Here is a 23,462-nt window from a genome sequence, read left to right on the forward strand (position 1 = left end):
TTGCAAGCAAATTTAAGGGAAGCATCACAGGCCTCAGGTTGTTGCGTTGCAACACACAGTTCCCGGCAAGGCCTCAAGGTAAGGTAGGGGACACTTTGCTAAACCTGAGCTGCCAAGTTTTGATTAGCAGGCTAAGGAGGAACAGGGTGAAATAAGAAGAGATGCTTATGCAGGGATTCTGGGAATGAGGTGTGACCTCAGGAGGAACCACAGTTGCTAAGGCTGGGCTCTGGGCCATTGCCATGAGCCTGCAGCAGGGAAAGTATTGCAATACCCAAAGGTTGCAAGAGCAGCACAATGAGGCTGGATGGACTTGGCTCCTTTGCTGTGACCTGTGAGCTGCTAACCTGTGGGGTGGGGAACGAGGGTGTGCAGGCAGCAGAACAGGACAGCTTCCATTTTAAGGAGAAAAGTTGGGTTCCTTTAACTGAAATTGAGGTGCTTTTGCTCTTGCTGTATCTCTGTGCTCTTGATTTAAAGGCAGAGTGTCTCTGCTGTGCAATTCGAGGAGGAGGAGGTCTGGCAAGGCTTTTCCCGCCAAGCTGGAGGTCTGGGGGCTTTTCAGCTCAGCTGCCTTAGAGCAAGAGGAAGTCACAATCACGGCTCCGGAAAGCTGTCCAGATACTTTATCCGGCCTGCATCCTGAGACAAGAGGCCCTGACAACAGCCAGATCTTCCTCTCCTTCACCCAGTCTCCAGCATTGGCCCCTCCCCTTTGACTTGCAAATGCCACATGGCCAGGACTGAGCTCTATGTTATCTTGAATCATGCAGTTGGAAGGGACACTGAGGTTCATCCAGTCCAGCCCCAGCCCCCGTCCCTCGCTGCAATGCAGAAATAGGCAGCTGTCCCTTATGGGGATTGGACTTACAACCTTGGTGTTATCAGCCCCTTGCCGTAATTAGCTGAGCCATCCAGCCATCCAATAGGACTTACCTGTCCTGGGAATTCCAAACTCTGCTTAGTACTGTATCTCCAGTCCACCTGGAAGGAGGAGCAAGTGCTTGGTTTTGCTGCAGTCCTTCAGGAGCTGGAGCCAAAGGAAAGCCCTCTGATTCTGAAGGTGCTCTAAGAAAGAGCCCTGATGACCCAGCCATTGAGATCCAGTTCCGCCATGGATGAATTCAGCAATGTGAAGATGTGCCTGAAAGGAATCACAGTGCCCGCCAAAGATCCCAGAAGCCAGTGGGGTGGTGGAGCAGGATTCTCAGGGGTTATGGGTGGAGCTTCAGTGTTTTTGGCTCCTTGACCAGCAAAACCAGGATAAATTGTACAAAAACATGCACACAATTGCCACTTACTCCCAGTTGTGGAGCTGAGCTTTTCCTTGATCATTGTGCCCCATTTGCCTGAGGCGTGGTCAGCAGGTTGACTCTCCAGTTGTCGTCTTCTTCTTCTTCTTCTTCTTCTTCTTCTTCTTCTTCTTCTTCTTCTTTAGGCAAACTAAGGCCTGGGGGCCAGATCCGGCCCAATCACCTTCTCAATCCGGCCCACGGACGGTCCGGGAATCAGTGTGTTTTTACATGAGTAGAATGTGTCCTTTTATTTCAAATGCATCTCTGGGTTATTTGTGGGGCAGAGGAATTAGTTCACCCCCCAAATATATATATATATATATATATAGTCCGGCCCCCCAAAAGGTCTGAGGGACACTGGACTGGCCCCCTGCTGAAAAAGTTTGCTGGCCCCTGTTCTCCTTCTCCTTCTTCTCCCTCTCCCTCTCCCTCTTCCTCTTCATTGAATTTTTATGCTGCCTTATACCTGGAGGTCTCAGGGCAGTTCACAGAATAGAATAAGACATAAAACCACAAAATAAGTAATCGAAATAAAAACAACAACCCAATAACCCCTCCCCCTCCCCAAAAACCCACATTTTAAAAGGACATAGGATCCTCACAACATTTAAAGTAAGGCAGAAGCCACTCGTTGGAGTCAACCCTCCTGGGGGCCACTAACCCCCACCAGACCTGCTATTGCTGCCTTTCCAGGTGGGCAAATATGCCACAAAACGTGGGTGGAACTGGGAAGAGGGAAGTGGGGTGTGCCTAAGAGTCTGGTGTGCGCCTTTTTTATTTTCATTTTCCTGGCAGGGAGGCAAGCGGGCTGGAGGAAGGAAGGAAGGGGGCTGAGCTGGGAGCTGCAGCTCTCCTCTCAGAGCCCATCCTGAGTCCAGAGGGAAGCTGGACTCGGAGTGTGAGCCTCTGCAAGGTAAGGGACGGGACTTTTGCAGGACTGGGAGGTGGCGGCGATGCAAGGACAGGGGGTCCGTGTAAGGCTGCTGTAGTGCTGGGCTTGTTGGACCCGGAGCCTTGCAGCTTCCCTTGTTTTCTCTAGGGAAAGCTCACTGCAAATGGCAATTGTCAGATAAAAAATATTGGGGCGGCAGGGCGGGAAGTGAAACTGCCAAGATCGTAATGCTGCTGTACAAATCCATGGAGAGAGCATGCTTGGAATACGGTTCTGGTTTCCTCACTTGTTGAAGGATGCTGTAGAGATGGGAGACATCTAGAGAAGGTCAGGGAAATTGACCAAGAGGATGGAGCAGCTATTCCCTTGTGACAAAAGGTTGCAAAACGTGGGCCTTTTAATGCAATGAGGTTTTGAAGCAATGAGGTAGAGGGAACGTTCTTTCACATGTGGTGGACTTGTAAAAGGGACATGGGTGGCTGCTGCTTCTTCTTTGGCGATCCCTCGTAGCCGAGTAAGATTGTCTTCCATGAACACGGTTTTAACAGTGAGTCTGTAAGTGACTGTGGAGGCCAATTCTGGATCCACACGTCCTTCCACAGTGGGGACATTGGTTTCCGGATGGGAGTTGATCACGGTGTGGATTTGCCAAGCGTGCCTTCCTCTTAGCACGTTTCTCCCTTGCGTCCTGAGTTTGAGTGTCTTCAAAGCCCATGACACCTTTGGTCAAGGCTGCTCTCCAACTGGAGCGCTCACAGGCCAGTGTTTCCCAGTTGTCGGTGTTTATACTAAAATTTTTAAGATTTGCCTTGAGACAAATCTTCCCCACAACAGGGTGAGCTCCCGTTGCCGTGTCCAAGCTCCTGCCAATGGCGGGAAGGTAAATGGCGTTTCTGTGCACTCTGGTTTCCGTCACAGTGTTCCACCACAAGCGGTTTAGTCATGCTGGCCACATGACCTGGAAAACTGTGGACAAACACCGGTTCCCTTGGCCTGAAAGCGAGATGTGTGCCACAACCCCATAGTTGCCTTTGACTGGACTTAACCGTCCAAGGGTCCTTTACCTCTTTACCGAACTTGTAAAAGGATAAAAGAGTATTGGGAAATAATCCATAATGAACTGGGGGAGGGAATGTTTAAAAGTACTTTTCAAAAACAACAACAACCCTCCCCCCCAAAACCAGAGTCCTTTCTGTTGGGGATAATTCAGACTGAAATTCCCAGGTGTCAAAAAAGGTTATTTATTTATGCCACTACTGCGGCCCGCGTTTTGTAAGCCCCAAAATGGAAAACGAACGAGGTCCCAACCAAAGAAGATTGGCAACTTAAGTTGACGGAAATTCGCAGCTTGCAGGTTTAACTTATAGAATCAGAAAACAAGGTGAACATACGTTCAGAGAGGATTGGAAGACGTTTATTGAATGTATGGGAAATAATTGTGGACAGCTGAAAACGCTGGCAGCATTAAGATAACTTCAACAGTGTAAATATGTTTTGATGGCTGCAATAATGGAATACTGAATGGTATAGTTTTTGTAAAATATACAGGGATTTAAGATATGTAAAATGAACCATGGAAAGAGAAGAAGGGAAGTCACTGATATTTTAAGGATGTAAAAATGAGTATTTAAAACTGTAAAACAGAAAATGTAATAATATATATATCTCCAGACAGGCAGCACCTGTTCCCTTTGGGTGGGCTTGGCTCAGGGCAGGTCATCTTTGGCAATGCAGAAGGCATTGGGGAATAGTTCAGAACAGGATTAGTGGTTCCTGGGAGAAAAGGTGAGGTTCCAAGTGGTGTTTGCCTGCGCCAAATCTCTTGACCCTGGGCTTCAAGGTGAGCAACAGCCTCCCACATGTGTGGTGACCCTCAGCAGTTTGCTCCCTGTGGGTTTATGGCAGGGCCGGCTGGCCCATGACGTGGACAGAGGCGACCACCTCAGGAAGCCAAATCCCATGGGTGGCACCCGCACAAGCACCCTGCCCACCCCAGCTGCCCCTGCTGCCCCTGGAGAAGCTTGTGTTTTGTTGTCACCTATACAATAGCTCATGACGCGGGTGGCGCTGTGGGTAAAAGCCTCAGCGCCTAGGGCTTGCCGATCGAAAGGTCGGCGGTTCGAATCCCCGCGGCGGGGTGCGCTCCCGCTGCTCGGTCCCAGCGCCTGCCAACCTAGCAGTTCGAAAGCACCCCTGGGTGCAAGTAGATAAATAGGGACCGCTTACTGGCGGGAAGGTAAACGGCATTCCGTGTGCTGCGCTGGCTTGCCAGATGCAGCTTTGTCACGCTGGCCACGTGACCCGGAAGTGTCTGTGGACAGCGCTGGCCCCCGGCCTCTTGAGTGAGATGGGCGCACAACCCCAGAGTCTGTCAAGACTGGCCCGTACGGGCAGGGGTACCTTTACCTTTACTTATACAATAGCTCAGTCAATAGAGCATGAGACTCTTAATCCCAGTTGTCACGGTCCGGTTCACGGGCGATCGAAGTCCTGGCAGGGGACGTCGGGACCGGGGGCAAGATGGCGGGGTGGGAGCAGGAACGGGGGTCCAGAAGCCAGGATTCAGGAAGCCAAGAGTCCGAGAGTCAGAGAGCTGGGAGTCATGAAGTCAAGGGTCTGAGGATCAGGAATCAAAGGCAGGAAGTGTGTTGCTGTGGCAAAGAGCCAAAGGAAAAATGCTGACCTTATATCCCTTCCCAGCTCTTGCCACCAGGTGCAGTCAGTTACCAATCGGCCTCACCTGTGTGGCTGCACCTTGCCTCTTAGGAAGGCCCCAGTCCTGCAAAGTCCTACTGGTCCCAGGGCCTGGCTCCTGCACGCACACCTGACACCAGGCTTGTGGGTTTGAGCCCCATGTTGGATGACATATTTCTGCATTGCAGGGGGTTCCCTAGATGACCCCTGGTGACCCCTTCCAAGTCTACAGTTCTGTGAGGACACTTGATTTGTTTTTGATGTACCCAGTTTAAAGATGCATCTTTGCTTTTGGTCTCGACGATGACAGGAGAAGGTAATTGAATGACATTTATCTTACGTGTTGGTGCAACAAGAAGGTGTGATGAAATCAATGTTAAAAGTGGCCCCCCCTTCTAATTAGAGTTTGCTTTTATTACTTAACCTGAAAATTACTTTCCCCTTCCTTCAACAGCTGCCAAAAGACAGGTGCAATGAGCTTTGGATAACAGGCAACTATTTTTTTAAGATTATTGAGTTAACTAGCTAAAAGGCAGATGATTAACTCTGTCTTGCTCAGTTGATTCCCTCTGAGTGTTGTGAAACTTCAGCTTCCGTCTCCCTTGACCATGGGTTGTGCCAACTGGGGCCGATGAGAGTTACAATCCAACAGCATCTGGAGGGCACCAGGTTGGGGAAAGCTGGCTTGCTCATCTGTTGGTTCACTGCCCTTGTACCAACAAGAGCTTCACGCAAATTCCTTGCTGTGCATCGTTAGGTCTGTGGAGACTCCATTTCCAGAACCATGGCTGGGTTCAGCGCAAGGTCTGTGCTCTTTGCATGCAGCATTTAAGTCCAATTGAAGTGAAGCCAAACACCAAGAGGTTGGGTATTCTGGAGGGAGACTCAGCAAATATTGTTCTCAAAGAGCCAAGTAAAATAACACGCGCTGGAAATGACTTTTGTTGTCGCACGCCTTGCCAGAAGCAGCCGTAACCTTTTCACGTGGTGTTTGCTGGGGCCCAGATCTTCTCCTATGAATTACTTCTGTGCTCCCAAAGGCTTTTCGCGGCTGACCGAGGTTCTTGGTTTACTCTGTGTGGGAGAAAGTGTGTGTGTGTGTGTGTGTGTGTGTGTGTGTGTGTGTGTGAGAGAGAGAGAGAGAGAGAGAGAGAGAGAGAGAGAGAGAGAGAGAGAGAAGAGATTGGAGGATACACTTTTGGTCCTTATTCTCTGTACTTTGTGTCAATTTGCTGGTCGACGCAACTGCCTAAGGAACACAAAACAATGGTGTGCAGATCCAGAAGGGTTGTCCCTTGTCAAGAGATTTTTGGAGGGTGGTCAATTGGGCTTCCTTGCAGATTGTTTAGGCATCATATCAGTGCTGCCTGGATAGCTCATTTGGTTAGAGCATGGTGCTGCAGGTTCGATTCCCCGTACGGGACAGCTGCATATTCCTGCATTGCAGGGAGACTAGCTGATCCTTGGGGTCCCTCCCAACTCTGCAATTCTATGAAAAGCCTTGGGTGTCCACGCTGGCTTCTGAGAGATTTTCTGATTTCTTTGTCAGGTTCAGGAGGGTTCTAATGATGTCAGGCCCCTAGCTTTCAAAGGGGATTCAAAAAATAAAATAAAATTAAAAAGGATTGGAAAGCTTGCTGTTGGAGAACAGTGTTTAGCTGTGCAAACTGTGTGGCAACTCCATGCCTCTGAGGCCAGTCTGCTCTGCTCGTGGGCTCCCCCTAAGTTTGTTCTGAAGAGACAAGGCACGGCCGCACAGGTGAGGCCAGTTGGTAACTCACAGAACCTGGTGGCAAGAGCCGGGAAGGGATATAAGGCCAGCATTTCCCTTGGCTCTTTGCCACAGCAACACGCTTCCTGCCTTGCTGCGTTTGGCTTCTTGACTTCCGGCTCTCTGACCCTTGACTTCTTGACTCCTGGCTTCCTGACTCTTCTTCCTGCTCCTACTCTTCCATCTTGCCCCCGGTCCCACCGTCCTCTGCCAGGACTTCAACCACCCGTAAACTGGACCGTGACAGTTTGCTGTGGCCAACCTATGACCTGGCCAGGGTGCAAAATGAACGGAGCCCAGCCCATAGATCTCACCACTGTGCTGCAGAACCTCCACGGCAGGTAGCTATGCTCCAGGGGGAGGTTCAAACACTTCAAGCGGCCCCTGCTGCGGCTCCAGCCCAATGTGCTCCCCCCCCGCCCCATCACTGGAGAGGTTCAGGGGGGAGCGTGGGGCCCTTTGAGGCTTTGTAAGCCAGTGCCGGGGACACGGGTGGCGCTGTGGGTAAAAGCCTCAGTGCCTAGGGCTTGCCGATCGAAAGGTTGGCGGTTCGAATCCCCGCGGCGGGGTGCGCTCCCGTTGCTCGGTCCCAGCGCCTGCCAACCTAGCAGTTCGAAAGCACTCTCGGGTGCAAGTAGATAAATAGGGACCGCTTACTGGCGGGAAGGTAAACGGCGTTTCCGTGTGCTGCGCTGGCTCACCAGAGCAGCGATGTCACGCTGGCCACGTGACCCGGAAGTGTCTCCGGACAGCGCTGGCCCCCGGCCTCTTAAGTGAGATGGGCGCACAACCCCAGAGTCTGTCAAGACTGGCCCGTACGGGCAGGGGTACCTTTACCTTTACCTTTAAGCCAGTGCCGGCTGATGTTTGCCTCTTGTGGAGCAGACTTTCCCACCCCACGGAGCCAGGAGTGCTTTATGCTCAGTCTACTCATGGGCACAGCACTTTCTTGGGTCACTGTATACCTTGAGGCTGACGACCCTCTGCTGGGGAATTTGGATGACTTCATTGCTGCCCTGGAGGGCATTTTCAGGGAGCTGAATTGCGCCCAGATGGCTGAGATGGCCCTGCAGAACCTCCAGCAGGGGGCTCGCCCAGTTACCGAGTACAGTGGTACCTCGGGTTACATACGCTTCAGGTTACATACGCTTCAGGTTACAGACTCCGCTAACCCAGAAATGGTGCTTCAGGTTAAGAACTTTGCTTCAGGATGAGAACAGAAATCGTGTTCTGGCGGTGCGGCGGCAGCAGAAGGCCCCATTAGCTAAAGTGGTGCTTCAGGTTAAGAACGGATCTCTGGAACGAATTAAGTACTTAACCCGAGGTACCACTGTACGCCGCAGAGTTCCGTCGGTGGGTTGCAGACACCCTGTGGAATGAAGCTGCCTGTCGGTTCCACTTCCATCAGGGACTTCATCCCCGCATTAAGGATGAACTGGCACGGGTGATCCCCCCAGCAGCCCTGACGGACTTTATCACGTTGTGTATTAACATTGACACGCACCTGTCCGAGAGAGATTCCGAGCGCCGATCGAGGGAGTCCCTGGGGTCCAGCGCTGCAGTGGGGCTGGAAGAGGAGCCCATGCAAGTAGATGCGGCCCAGACCGTGACACCATTCCCCCGTTGAACAGGTCTCACTGTCCAGCAATCTGTCTGCTCAGTGATCAAGCATCTGCCCCAATGAGAATCCCATGGTCAGCTACAACAGCAGCAAGGATACTCATCGCAAAGTATTGGAAGACGCAAGATCTACCCACTCTGGAAGAATGGCAGATGAAAATGATCGACTGTATGGGACTGGCAGAATTGACGAGCAGAATCCGTGACCAGGGAGAAGAGTCGGCTGAAGAAGATTGGAAAAAATTTAAGGACTATTTACAGAAACATTGTAAAATTTAAGAAAGTTAGATGGTGTTGGATTGAAACTGAGAGGTTTCTAGCTGCAATAATATATAAGAACATAGATGGGGAAAAGAAAGGGTTTGAAAAATAAGGTAATGTTATAAGCTGTAATGCTTTAAATGAAGGATTTGCTGAACAAATAATCTTAATTGGGATACAAGAAGGAGAAGTATGAGGAGGTCTGAGAAATTTGTTATTTAAAAGTATGGTTTATGAATTTTATGTCTGTGTTTAATGTTTCTGTTTGTTTTGTTTGTTTGTTTGTTTAAAAAATTGGAAAATTTAATAAATATTCTTTTTTAAAAAAAAGAATCCCATGGTCAGGACCCAAGCCCAAGAGTAGCGTCCAGCAGCTGGCATTCAGAAGCCTCGCTGCTCCCGACTGTGGAGGCAGAACAAATCCATCAAGGTTAGCAGCCATTGATAGCCTTACCCTCCATGAATTTGTCTAATCCTCTTTTAAAGCACTCTTCGAATGCCTGAAGGGCTCTCTGGCATAGAATGGGGAAAATATTTCTTCTCTGCAAATCAAGAGGGTAGTGCTAAATTTAATGGATCTGAGTTACAGGGAGGTTGATCTCGGTTTAGCAACAGGAGAACTGTCTTAGCGCTCGTCCGGACTTCCTATTGTGCCACGTTCCTAGGCACAGGTCAGCGCTTTAAAGCACCCTGTCTGAGTGCCTTAAATTTTTGCCTTAGTCCTTTTCCTGCAAAACCTGCTTTTTACTGCAAATGGCAGTCCGTGGGGAACCTAAGAGCATTTAAACCAAGGCATCAATGAGTTGGAGGGACGAACGGATGGGCTCTCTCCACTGTTGGAGGTCTTCAAGCCTCTGTTGGAGATGCTCTGGACTTCCTACATGGAGCAGGAGCCTGGGCCCCTTCTGAAGACCCCCCTCCCCCTGAGGGAGACCCCACAGGGAGGCAGTTGTACCCCAAGGAGGAGCAGCTCAAGTAACCATTTCTAATGGAAGTTTAACAAGGCATTTTCGAAAGGCAAAAACAGGATGAGTGGTTTAGCAGGGCCAGTGATATATCCCCAGTAAATTGGGATGGTTAAGCATAATGCTCTTAAGGTACAGCCATCCAAATGGATCATTTTGCTCATTTAATTTGCAAGCTCTGTTAGCTTGGGAAAGAGCAGCACCCTGGAGATGTCTGTGCTGTTTCAGAAGGCGGTGCCCCCTTGAACACAGGCAGCAGGTTGATGTTGTGAGAGCTCTGGGGATTTGCATGCTGTAATCATCAAGATCCCTGGAGCTGATGGGTGTTGTAGTTCAAAATCTGGAGGCAATGGGTTGGGGGGAAGGCTGCATTCGGAGGTGATGATTGTCTTGGTTTAAGTCACTTCTGCATTGCAGGGGGGTTGGATGACCTCGGGGTTCCCTTCCAGCTCTATAATTCTATGATTCATTCAGGCCTGTTAAATTCATGTATAGCTTCCACTTTTAAAAATGATGTTTTCCCCAGGGGAAAGCTGCAGGGCAAGTCTGGACGAGCCCTAAAACAATCTCAGCGACCTCTGATCACACCAGGGCTCTTCCTCCAGCCTCCCTTTCTTCACCATTACTGTGATTGCCTGGGTCTCAGGCTCGGACTCAGAGCCATACGAGTCTCAGTCCGCACCAGATCCTTTGCCTCAGGCATCATCTGAACCAAGTCTGGGGCCTGATCCTGAAGAGTCCCAGTCTGCACAGGTTCCCCTGCAACAAGCACCAGCTTACACGTAAATCTGGCACTGGGGCTGACCGTGACAGGATCTTGCCCAAGCCCCCACCTTCCCCAGTGTTATGTACTGAGTTGAATAGGATCCAAAAGGCAGCAGTCTGATTGGTCCTAGAACAATAGGATCCAAAAGGCAGCAGTCTGATTGGTCCTAGAACAATAGGATTCAGAATGCAGCAGTCTGATTGGTCCTAGAACAATGCAGTAGTATGATTGGTTGGCAGGAACTACCCAATCATGCTCCAGATAGAAGTGAATCCACAACCTGATTGGCTTACAGTAGAATTCTGGAATTAGCCAATCATGTGCAGCCCATTGTGTAAATAATGTATATAAAGCAGGTACTTTGAGGGGACATTCATTCAGTGGCGTAGCGTGGGTTGTCAGCACCCGGGGCAAGGCAAGTAATTTGCGCCCCCTAACCCGTGGATTTGCGCCCCCTAACCCTACAAATCTATGCCTATGAATGATGGTCCCCCTCTCTCTCTCTTTCTCATATTCCAATTGATTCCCATTTCCGCCGATCGATCCCCGAAGCTCTCACCCAGCGAAATTCGTGCGTAATTATGCTTTGTCATCCCTAATCCTGCCGCTTCCACCGGGAAATCATGACGGTGCATTTCTCCTCTCCAAACTTTCCCCGGCCTTTGCCGGCCAGCGCAGCGCTTTTGGCTACGAGCTCCCCTCCTTCTCTGCCCGCTTCCGACCCCACCTCCCCGTCCAGCCTCCCTACCTCCTGAAAAAAGGCGCCGGCGCCGAGCAGGACACCCCCCGCGGCCATTGGAGAGAGGCGGGGCCGAGGGAGGCGAGCCAATGGGTGAGGCGGGGCGGGGTAGGTGGCCACGGGGGCGGGCGCTGCCGCAGTCCTCGGGTGGGCAAGGTAGGAGCAGGCGGAGGCTGGCCGGCCGCTCTGACAATAGGGGCAGGCCGAGGGCACGACGCGGCTGGGCCCTCTGGACTCGCGCCCCCCCAGATGTTGCGCCCGGTGCGGCTGGCACCCCTGGCACCCCCCACGCTACGCCACTGCATTCATTCATTCCTCCTCACCACTATGAGCTGAATAAAGAGCATGAAATCACTTTGCGACTCTGAGTATATTTCACCCAGACCTGGAGCCGTCTTTGCAACCAGCCGTTGCTCATGGGGAGGAAGGCTTTGGGTGGGGGAATGGCGGCCCTGACTCTGATTCAGCTTCCGGAGGGTCTCCGCTCTCCCTTTCCTTTTCTCGGAAAGTTTCGATGTCACAGAGTGCTTGAAATAGGTTCCAGGGAGTGCCTGGGAAGTCCCGGTGCTCAGCTGAGCCAGGCAGCCTTTGGATAAATGGGTCTTTGCGTGTGTGTCTCTTCCATGGAAAACCCCACAGACTCTCTGGCACCCCAAAATGCCCTTCTTTCCTCTTTCGCCTCCTTTCGCCACCTGCTAGCTTTCACAGTGGCGGCTGTGGGAAGCCAGAGACCACCCTGAAACTGCATTTGAAAGCTTAGCATTCATAGAGCCATAGAACTGTAGAGCTGTGGGAGGGACCCAGGGGTCATTTAGTTCAAAGCCCCTCCTCTGCAATGCAGGAATCCCAACAAAAGCATAAAAGCAGGCTGGTCTTTGGACAGCAATATTTTAGCATGAGCAGGAGTGCCTTACCTACGGTTACCAGATTTTTTTCAATGAATCGGGGACACTGTTGTTGTTTTTTTTAAGCTGAGTAGCAACAGGGAGTCAGTAGGGGGGATGGTGAGGCAAAAGACCCTGGGCCCAAGCACACATGCATATTGTATAAAGGCGCAAAGCCCTTCTTTCACACCCTGTGAAACATAAATGCGCAGAGTTTTTTAAAAAATTGGGCAACTGCGCACTGCCTGCCCGTGACTCCCAAACCTTCCCCAATCTCCTGCCCCCTTTCCCCTTCCATTTTGAGAGATCGTGGGTGGGTGGCCGTTGCCCAGGAGGGGCACAAGGTGTGTGGTATCTCTGCCAGGCAAGTGCGGCTATTCACTTAGAAATGAAGATCCCCTCAGTGGAGCTAGTTATATGGAGGAGAGTTTTGATTTATTAGATATCCCTATGGCATAAACTCCTGAACCACTATCTCATTCAATGCATGTGGCGAGATGACTTCACAAATTTGTGGTCAGGAAAAATCCATGCCAAATTGCTGTCCTATGAGATTTCGCCCACTGAATTGCTCAAACTGGATCTAAATGTGGCAAAAAGGTGTATAAATCAAAGGCTGGATGATGTGGAGCTATACCAAAATTTCGTAGCTGGTGGTGGAGCCTGCTCGCCGTTAAATTTCGGCATAACCCCTATCTACCGCGCTCCGTCCTACTTAACTTCGCTTATGGCCACGTCTCACCGATATGCCTTCATTAGAGCTAGGTTCAATGTCTTTCCAACAAACGTGCTGAGACATAGATTCACCAAGGGCCAAGTCCCTTCTATGTGTGTTTGTGAAATGAAAACATCTGAATCTCTACATCATGTCATGTTTATCTGCCCTTTGTACAGTACAGCCCGTGCTAGTATACTAAACTCCATAATCCAGCCTATGGCTGACAAACCAGTAGACCTACAGCTTGTCTGGGTTCTTCAAGATGTGGATCCTTATATTACCCTACAGGTTGCTAAATTCCTAACAGCCGTCCTCTCGTACAAGAGATGGAATGGAATGTTAGCTGATTATTGATAGGTATAAGAATTTTCTATAATGACATCAGATATTGATTTTAGTGTAGTGCCTAAAATTTTAAATCTTAATCTTAAACTTTTTTTTTTATGAACGGCTAATATCTGTCCTTGTGAGTTGTGAACTGTGTTATACTACTTGTGGTTTGTACGAGTCCGCTGTTTTATTTGATTTGTTTTGTTGTGTTGTGTTTCATGATGGGCGTAAAGCCGAATAAACATTTTGAATTCTGCCAGGCAAGGTGCAAAGCCCTTCTTTTTCACCCTCTGAAACATAAATGTGCAGAGTTTTTAAAAAAACTGGGCAACGGCAACTCCTAAGCCTCCCCCGATCAGTCAAAACAAAGGGGGCAGAAGATCTGTGCCACTGGACATTCCCAGTACAGCACACAAGACACATCATATGAGGATTCCGGCGGGGGAAAATGGCAGGTGCCACAGCAGTGAGCAGCTCCTGAAGCCAGCCAGAGCCAACTGTGCTACCAGTCTGGCTCCGGGCTGCTGAGGCTGCCGCTGCCATGTTTCCCGAGGGCAGATTTGCAAATCTGGGGACATTCCAGGGACGGAATTTGTCCGGGGACAGATTTGCAAATCTGGGCCTGGGAACCGGGGACGCTGCAAAGTCCCTGCTGGACTTGCCTCTACGATGCCTGAGTCCTGAGTGTCTCCTTCTCTGCAGAAGGTCACAGCCCAAATCCTCTCTGGTGAAAAGGGTCAAGTAGCAGGAAACCCTGCGCTGCAGGGGGTTGGATTAGATGACCGCTGGGGAACCCCTTCTAACTTTCCAGTTCTGTGATCCCGTGAAACCCTTCTTCCTGACACCCCCAGGAAGAAGAAGAAGAAGAAGAGGAAGAAGAAGAGGAAGAAGAAGAAGAAGAGGAGGAAGAAGAAGAGGAAGAAGAGGAAGAAGAGGAAGAAGAAGAAGAAGAAGAAGAGGAGGAGGAGGAGGAGTAGTTTGGATTTGATATCCCGCCTTTCACTCCCTTTAAGGAGTCTCAAAGTGGCTAACATTCTCCTTTCCCTTCCTCCCCCACAACAAACACTCTGTGAGGTGAGTGGGGCTGAGAGACTTCAAAGAAGTGTGACTGGCCCAAGGTCACCCAGCAGCTGCAGGTGGAGGAGCGGAGACGTGAACCCGGTTCCCCAGATTACGAGACTACCGCTCTTAACCACTACACCACACTGGCTCAGTCAGCACAGACCATGTTGTGTTAGGTCAGCTGCCCCCAAACCTGGTGCCCACCAGCTGTTTTGGACTACAGTTCCCTTGAGTCCTGCTAGACGGAGTGTTTCTCAACCTGTGGGTCCCCAGATGCTGTTGGACTACAACTCCCATCATCCCTGACCACTGCTCATGCTGGCTAGGAATGATGGGAGTTGTAGTCCAACAACATCTGGGGACCCACAGGTTGAGAAAGACTGTGCTAGAGACAAAAACACTTGCAGGGCACCTGGCATAAGTCAGATTCTGATGCTCTGCCTTGTTTTCTGCAGCCATTACTGACACTCAGGCAAGCCCAGCATGGTCAGGGGCTGGAGATCCGCCTCACCCAACCTGGCAACCTTCAGGTGTTATGGATAGTTAACCTGTGGAACTCCCTCCCACGGGAGGCAGAGACGGCCAGCTACTTGGATGGCTTTAGAAGAAGGTTGGACCAATTCATGGAGGAGGAGAGGGCTGCCAAGGGCTTCTAGCCAGGATGCCTATGCCTATACTGGACTAGGTGGGCCATGGGCCTGATCCAGCAGGTTCTTCCACGGAGCATGCACAAAGTGCCCATCCCTTCAGATTCCAATAGCAACAATCAGTTCCTTCCAGGCCAGACTCTGTAACTTCCTGGTGAGCCGGAGACCAGCAGCAATCTCCTGCAAGAGGCAGGAGGGAAACGGACAAATATTTCAGTGGGGGTCGGGAAAGGGGCAATGCCCCCCCTCCCCTAAGGCCTGGTCTCTCTTCACCCAGGGATCCATCCCTCCGTCTTTGCCTGCTAGCCTGCCTTCCTGCTTGGCCCTGCTTGGCTGCAGCCTGGAGAGGCTTCCAACAGCCAGCTCTGAACTTTTCCTGCTTCTCTCTCCCGCCCCCCCATCACACATACCCCCGTTGCCATGACAACACTTTAAACTAACACTCTGTTCCCCAGGCTGCCGAGGGGGCTGAGTTCGCAGCAGAAAATTTATCTTTCTGGTTTCTTTCCTCTCCAGACACTCTCTCCCCCTCCCTCTCTCTCTCTCTTTCTCTCTCTCTCCCCCCCCCCAACTCCATCCGCCCCCCCTGTTCCCTCCCTCCTTCCCTTACTCTCCAGCAAGCGAGGGAGCAAGCAAGCGCTGCTATGGTTGCTCAGGTCCTGACAGTCCACCCCAGAACTGCCACTGGTCTCTCCTCCAAAGGTAAGTGTCCCTCCGGGCAGGAGGGCTCCAAACGGCTCCTTGGCACACTGTGGGGGCACCTGCCAAACTCTGGGCAAAGAGGCGGAAGCAACATGTGTGGGCACTGGAGAAGCAGAGGGCGGAATGGGGCCAACTCACTCACCGCCAGAAGAAAGTGAGTGGCGTGCGATGGGGAGGAAGGCAAGGTGGGCATGGAAGAGTCAGAAGACCCCCGGTCAGCATGTGAACTCCTGAGAGTGGACACAGAGTGTTCTGCACCGGGATGGCAGTTGCAGCTGGGCAGGCAGGCAGGCAGGGGGAAGAGTGTGCCAGGGAGAGGGTGCCTGGCACAGGATGCCCAGGGGGACATGCACGGGGTTAGCAGGAGTGTGCAAAAAGTAGGAAGTACTTTTGCGTTAGTGTGCCAGCCGGAAGTGCACTCGGGAAAGTGTGGCAAGGTGAGAGTGAGGGAGACGTGCGCTAGGATGACTCAAGTGTTGTGGCTGCACAACGAGGGTTGTGCCAACATATGGGCGCAGGGGGTCAGCTCCGTGCCCTAGTGAGAGAATCGGCATGTGGGTGGCAAGGGCTTGTGGGAGGCTGTACGCCTGTGTGAGTTGCAGTATCAATGTGCGATCGCACACTGGCACACCCTCTCTGTGCCCAGTGGACCCGCGTCTAAGTACTTCTTCTTCTGCGATCCCTCGTAGCCAAGTAAGATTGTCTTCCATAAACACAGTTTTAACTGTGAGTCCGTAAGTGACTGTGGAGGCCAATTCTGGATCCACACGTCCTTCCACAGTGGGGACATTGGTTTCCGGGTGGGAGAGAAGCCTAAGGAAGATAAAATTATCCTCCTGGGGGATTTTAATGCAAGAGTTGGGTGAGATTTCATCTCGGTACAGGGGAGTGGTGGAAGAGTCCTGGAGGTGGGGACTAATGCCCCCCTCTCTCTGGGTCCACATCTGTATGAAAGAGTAGCATGTGTGGGTCACAGGCCTATAGAACAGCAGGTGTGACTTGCACTATACAGAGAACCTCTCCTGCCCCTGCTGACCTTGGTTTTAGGGCTGTCTAGGGCATGAAGGAAGGACTCAGAATGCCTGTGGCAAGCTGGGAAATGTAGTCCGCCACATCTGGCACTGTTGCACTCCTCCTTGTGGCAAGAGAAATTATTGGGGAAAGGGTGAAACACCGATGGGAGGCAGGTTGAAGCAGACGGCAGCTTGAGGCTGCTTTGGCTCTCCTCTGGAAAATGCCCTTGTCAGACGTGACCAGCCGCCTTGAGCCCTGCTGGCAGGTTGGCACTCGATGTGGGAAGTTTTAGGAGAGCTTTGTGGGGTTCGGGGTTGGGCTGGGCTCAGCTGGCAGGCAGGCAGGCAGTGTTGCACAAGGACTGAACGATGGTTCTGCTAGGAAGGTGTGTTCTGTTGACCTTGCACGGTGTGGTGCTTTAATTTTGGCAGGTGTGGCTTGTTTTCATTCCAGCATTGCCCCTTGGTTGGGTGGAGGATGCCCAGATCCTGATCTGCAAATGAAGTAGACAAATCTAATGTTTGCCACCACCATTATTATCACATTTACACCCCACTTTTCCTTCAAGGAGCTGAAGGTGGGGAACATAGTTCTTCCCCTCTCCATTTTGTCTTCACAACAACCTTGTGAGGTAGGTTAGGCAAAGAAAGTGCAACTGGCCCCACGGTCACCCAGTGAGCTTCATGACTCTGTTAGGGTTTCAAGCCCAACCTGCCAGCACCCCACATTCCGGCTGCTATAATAAAAGAATAATAAAATTTTATTTATATCCCGCCCTCCCCAGCCAAAGCCGGGCTCAGAGCGGCTAACAACAATAAAAGTAACACAGCATTCTAAAATCAGTTCATTTTAAAATCAATTCAAAATCAAATAATACCATCCTGGCAAAATACAAATGGGCTGCTCAGCCAGTTTCAGGAAGGGCCTTAGCTGGTTTGCTTTTAAGGGTCATGGTTAAGGAGTACGATAAGCATGCAGTCAAAAGGTCACTTTCTTGTTGCTCCAATAGCAGGTTCTTCCTTCTTCTTTTTTGGAAATGCCCCATCCAGCCAGTGACCCTTCCTGGAATGGGAATCACAGGAAAAACAGCCTCGCATTGGGTCCAGGGCCTGTATGATGATAATGATAATGATAATGATAAATAATTTATTATTTATTCTCCCACCCATCTGGCTGGGTTTCCCCAGCCACTCTGGGCGGCTTCCAACAAAATATTAAAATCAAACATTAAAAGCTTCCCTAAACAGGGCAGCCTTCAGATGTCTTCTAAAAGTCTATACTAATTTATTTGTTTGCCTTGAGACAGTCTTTATTTTTTTAAAAAAAATATTTTTATTAAACAATTTTTTATACAAACAAAACATACATAAACAAACAAAGGACAACAGAACAAAAAAAAAAAAAAACAAGTACCATTTCATGTCCTAATTTCTTAAACCTTTCTTCTTCGACTTCCTCATGCCTCCCATTTCTGTATTCCAAATTCTAGTCAATTGCTCAGCAAATCTTCCCTTATTTTACTATAAATTTAAGCTAATCATTCTTATTCTCCTTGTCTTAACCATTACTAATAGTAACCATTTACTTTAGTCCAACATCATTCTAACTGTCGTTGATTTTGTAGTATTTCTTTAGATAGTCCTTGAACTTTTTCCATTCTTCTTCCGCTGCTTCTCTTCCCTGGTTTCGGATTCTGCTCGTCATTTCTGCCAAGCCCATGTAGTCCATCACCTTCATCTGCCATTCTTCCAGTGTGGGTAGATCCTGTGTCTTCCAGTACTTTGCAATGAGTATTCTAGCTGCTGTTGTAGCATACATAAAAAAAGTTATATCTGTCTTTAACACCCCTTGGCCGACAATGCCCAAGAGAAAGGCCTCTGGTTTCTTAGGGAAGGTATATTTAAATACCTTTTTCAGTTCATTATAAATCGTTTCCCAGAATGCCTTAATCTTCGGGCACGTCCACCAGAGGTGAAAGAATGTGCCTTCCTTTTCCTTACATTTCCAACATTTATTGTCAGGCAAATGGTAGATCTTTGCAAGCTTGACTGGGGTTATGTACCACCTATAAATCATTTTCATAATATTTTCTCTTAAGGCATTACATGCCGTGAATTTCATCCCGGTGGTCCACAACTTTTCCCAGTCAGCAAACAAAATATTATGACCAATGTCCTGAGCCCATTTAATCATAGTTGATTTAACCATTTCATCTTGTGTATTCCATTTCAGCAGCAAATTGTACATTTTTGACAAGTTCTTAGTACTGGATTCTAACAATTCAGTCTCTAATTTTGATTTTTCCACCTGGAAGCCAATTTTACTGTCCAATTTAAACACTTCGTTTATTTGATGATAGTGCAACCAATCTCTCACCTTCCCTTTTAATTTCTCAAAACTCTGCAATCTCAGTTTGTCCCCTTCCTTTTCCAAAATTTCCCAATATCTTGGCCACTCCGACTCCATATTTAACTTTTTAACTGCCTTGGCTTCCATTGGCGACAACCACCTTGGAGTTTTATTTTCCAGCAAATCTTTATATCTGACCCAGACATTTAATAGTGCTTTTCTGACAATATGGTTTTTAAAACTTTTATGCGCTTTAACCTTGTCATACCACAGATATGCATGCCACCCAAAAATATTGTTAAAACCTTCCAAATCCAAAATGTCTGTGTTTTCAAGAAGCAGCCAATCTTTTAGCCAGCAGAAAGCTGCCGCTTCATAGTACAGTTTAAGGTCTGGCAGGGCAAACCCCCCTCTTTCCTTTGAATCCGTTAATATCTTAAATTTTATTCTGGGCTTCTTGCCCTGCCAGACAAATTTAGATATGTCTTTCTGCCACTTCTTGAAACAGTCCATTTTATCCATTATTTGTAATGCTTGGAACAAAAACAACATTCTTGGCAATACATTCATTTTTATAACTGCAATTCGACCTAACAAGGAAAGCTTCAAGTTTGACCAAATCTCCAGATCTTTTTTCACTTCTGTCCAAGTTTTTTCATAATTGTCTTTAAATAAATTCACATTCTTAGCTGTCATGTTTACACCCAGATATTTCACTTTTTTAACCACAGTCAACCCCGTCTCATTCTGAAACCTTTCTTTTTCAATCTGTGTTAAATTTTTCTCCAATACCTTAGTCTTTAACTTATTCAATTTAAATCCTGCCATTTGACCAAACTCTTGAATTATTTCCAAAACTCTTTTCGTACTAGCTTCTGGCTCCTGTAAAGTAAGTACTAGGTCATCTGCAAATGCTCTCAATTTATATTGTTTAGCTCCGACCTGAACCCCTTTGACCAACTGGTCCTTCCTAATCATATTAAGCAAAACCTCCAGGACCGATGCCTTGAGACAGTCTTTAAACCTCTTTTGTTGACCACCAGCATTACGCTTTCCATTTCTAAGTTCGGAAGAGAGTAGTTTCTTTGGAAGACGATAATAAGGCATCCGCACAACATGACCAGTCCAGCGAAGTTGACGTTGAAGAATCATTGCTTCAACACTGGTGATCTTTGCTTCTTCCAGTACACTGGCATTACTTCGCCTGTCTTCCCAAGTGATGCATAAATTTTTTTGGAGACACTGTTGATGGAATCTTTCAAGGAGTTGGAGGTGATGTTTATAAGTGGTCCACGTTTCACAAGCGTACAGTAAGGTTGGTAGTACAATAGCTTTGTAAACAAGCCCTACAGGCCCTTTTGCAAGGGATGGACCAGTGGCTACGTCAACCCTCGTCAATCCCCGTGCAATTGCAGGTGAATGGAGAGGGGCAATGATTTCCCATCTTGGTAATCTTGAGAGATCTCTAGGGGGTTCTGCTCAGCCACTGTAGGGCAGAGGCCCCTCTGTTGAGACTGTACCGTTCACAGGACTCTGCTTAAAAAAAAGACCCTTTCCTGGTGGACCTGTCCCTGAACTGGCCCACGTGCTGCCGACACTTGTTCCTATGTGATCACAGCCACAAGGCAAATGCATTCCACACTCACAAACCCCGTTCCTCTTGCAGGCATCTCAAGAGGTCTCACTCTGACCATGGGTTGTGGTCAGAGAGCAAACAACTGGCAGGTGGACGAACTTAACCAAAGGCCCACTTCTGACCGCAGTTGCATGAAGCGGCGTGGCCTGAGGTGGCCCATGCGAGGGTCACGCTGCCCCCTTCCCGGAGTGTCTCTGCTATGTCACCAACTGCATTCTGAAGATTCCCAGCTGCATAGTTGCAACCCGTGCAGGAGAGGCGTAAACGGGCGCTGCCCGTCACTTCTGAAAGCATCCCCTGGACTTGCCCCGTAATCTTAGCCTGCGTCTCTGGTCGCCACGGGAGACACTGTTATCGGAGAAGGAAGGTTCGCGGGGAGGCTCGGGGAGGTCATTAAAGATTGAAAACGTCGCCGTTGTTCATTCCCCCCCTCTGGGTTCGCCACCGACGAGTCTGCGGTGGCCGTGCAAAGCGCTTGGGGCAGATGCGAGACTGGTAAGAGGCTGGCAGCCCCGTGGGGTGCTGAGTGTGTGACTTTCCACCCATATCCTCTTCCTGCCTCCTGCCCCACCTGTAATTGTAGCTCTTGCTCACGCCCAGCATCTTCCGCTCGGTGCCCACAGCCCCCCACTTGGGGGAGAGGTTCCTTTGCAAGCTGCCTGGCAAAGGGGTCTCTCTGTTCAGACCTGTTTCCCACCCCCTCCTTGGTCTTCTCTTTCTCTGCTCCTTCCCATCCTGGGGGCGGCTTTCCATAAAAAGCCCAGCAGTGTGCCGCGTGGCTGTTCCAAAGGCAGAGCTGAATAAAGGGAGCAGAAATGTTCTGCCCCCTCCCCTATAAAAGGTAGCAAGCTGCATGGAAATGCCAGGCTTCCCTTGCAGCCTGGCCTCAAAGCAAAATTAACTCTTTGGATGGGATGCAGGGAAACACAGGGAAAATATTTTAAGGCAAAAGGGGTGGGAGGGGAGAAACATCATTTTTTTCTCTGGAGGGAAAACGCCGCCTGCGCCATGTCTTAAAAATATGGCAATATTTGCAGCATTTACTTGACTATCAGTTGTTGTTGTTTTAGTGTGGAGAGCCAGTGTGGTGTAGTGGTTAAGAGCGGTAGTCTCGTAATCTGGGGGACCGGGTTCGCTTCCCCACTCCTCCACATGCAGCTGCTGGGTGACCTTGGGCTAGTCACACTTCTGTGAAGTCTCTAAGCCCCACTCACCTCACAGAGTGTTTGTTGTGGGGGAGGAAGGGAAAGGAGAATGTTAGCCGCTTTGAGACTCCTTAAAGGGAGTGAAAGGCGGGATATCAAATCCAAACTCTTCTTCTTCTTCTAGTGAAATTGTAGGGCACTCTTGGGAGAAGCAGTTTGTCTAGACCCATCCCAGTCTGGGCTCAGGTCTGGTTTGGGGACGGAATCAACTTTGGCTGCCCTGATAGATGACCTGTAATGGGGCAGAGACAGGAGAAAATGTAACCCAGCTGGTCCCCCTTGATCACGTTGAGGCCTTTACCGCCCTTGGTGCTCTAGCATCCCTCTGGAGAAGATTTGGAGCTTGGGAAGTTGTGAGCGCAGCTTTGCCATGGTTTCTGCTCCTCCCTGCAAGGCTGCTGCCAGAGTGGCTTAGGATGACAGTGGCCCGATCCCTCGGCTTCTGGGTTGTGGGCTGTCACAGGTTGCATTCTGACCCTGGCACTGTGTGGCATCTATATGATGCCATTGAGAGCAGTCAAGGCATCTGGAAATGGTGGTGGAGGTCACCAATATGCTGCAGATACCCAGTTTTATTTCTCTACCAAATGCATCCGGTGAGGCTGTGCAGGTCTTGGGCTGATGCTTGGATGCAGGGGCTGAATCTGGATCCTGACAAAATAGAGGCACTGGGAGTGGATGTGCTCAGGTCTGGGAATTGGGGAGGTTGCCTCTTCTAGATGGGGCTGCCCTGCCTCTGAGGGACCTGGTGCACAGTCTGAGGGTGCTTCTGGAGCCATGAAACTGAAGTGGCCTCTGTGGCAGATCTGTGGCAGATCCAGCTGGTTTGCTAGCTCTGGCTGTTTCTAGACAAGGAGAGCCACCCTGTGGTCCTGAATGGGGTAACTGTGCCCCTGAAGGACCAGGTGTGCAGCCTGAGAGTCATTTTGGACTCCCAGCTGTCCATGGAGGCGCAGGTCAGTTCTGTGTCCAGGGCAGCTTTCTACCAGCTCCATCTGGTACACAGGCTGAGACCCTCCCTGCCCCAGACTGTCTCGCCAGAGTGGTGCATGCTCTAGTTATCTCCTGCTTGGACTACTGCAATATGCTCTACATGGAGCTGCCTTTGAAGGTGACCCAGAAACTACAACTAATCCAGAATGCGGCAGCTAGACTGGGGACTGGGGGGTGGCTGCTGAGACCATATAACACTGGTCCTGAAAGACCTACATAGGCTCCCAGTACGTTTCTGAGCACAATTCAAAGTGTTGGTGCTTTAAAACCCTAAACAGCCTTGGCCCAGTATAGCTGAAGGAGTATCTCCATCCTCATTGTTCAGCCCAGACACTGAGGTCCAGCTCTGAGGGCCTTCTGGCAGTTCGCTCGCTGCGAGAAATGAAGTTACAGGGCACCAGACAGAGGGCCTTCTTGGTGGTGGCTCCCTCCCTGTGGAACGCCCTCCCATCAGATGTCAAGGAAATAAACCACTATCTGACTTTTTGAAGACATCTGAAGGCAGCCCTGTTTAGGGAAGTTTTCAATGTTTGATGGATTTATCGTGTTTTTAATATTCTGTTGGGAGCTGCCCAGAGTGGCTGGGGAAACCCAGCCAGATGGGTCGGGTATTAATAATAATAATAATAATAATAATAATAATAATAATTTATTATTATTATTTTATTTTAATACTGGGCTACGGTTAGGCTTGTCTCCAGGGCTCCCTACCAAGAACATAGGACACCACTTTCAGGTACTTGCATGGGCTTACAAAAGGCCTATAGAACCTGCTCAGGTTTGGGGTTGGCAGCCCGGCAGCCCTGGAGCAGGGAAAGCCTAGAGGGAGAGAGAAAACGCGTCCTTTGTTGTTGTTTAGTCATTTAGTCGTGTCCGACTCTTCGTGACCCCCTGGACCAGAGCACGCCAGGCACTCCTG

At 49.7% G+C, this 23,462-nt stretch overlaps 1 protein-coding gene across 10 annotated transcripts in view; it reads left to right on the forward strand.

The window, feature by feature from the left end:
• Positions 1 to 2,098: 2,098 nt before the first annotated feature.
• SHANK3 (SH3 and multiple ankyrin repeat domains 3) overlaps positions 2,099 to 23,462 on the forward strand; it is a 446,567-nt gene continuing 425,203 nt past the window's right edge. For 5 of the 10 annotated variants that reach the window (XR_008332510.1, XR_008332512.1, XR_008332511.1 and 2 more), the window contains exon 1: positions 15,240 to 15,346. The gene's annotated coding sequence lies outside the window, so the exon portion shown is untranslated. Of the gene's footprint in view, positions 2,209 to 15,239; positions 15,347 to 23,462 lie in introns of those variants that run through there. The other 5 variants (XM_053406550.1, XM_053406554.1, XM_053406552.1 and 2 more) reach the window with 2 other exon arrangements.

The sequence above is a fragment of the Podarcis raffonei genome, chromosome 10 (genome assembly GCF_027172205.1).
Source record: "Podarcis raffonei isolate rPodRaf1 chromosome 10, rPodRaf1.pri, whole genome shotgun sequence".
Lineage (NCBI taxonomy): Eukaryota > Metazoa > Chordata > Lepidosauria > Squamata > Lacertidae > Podarcis > Podarcis raffonei.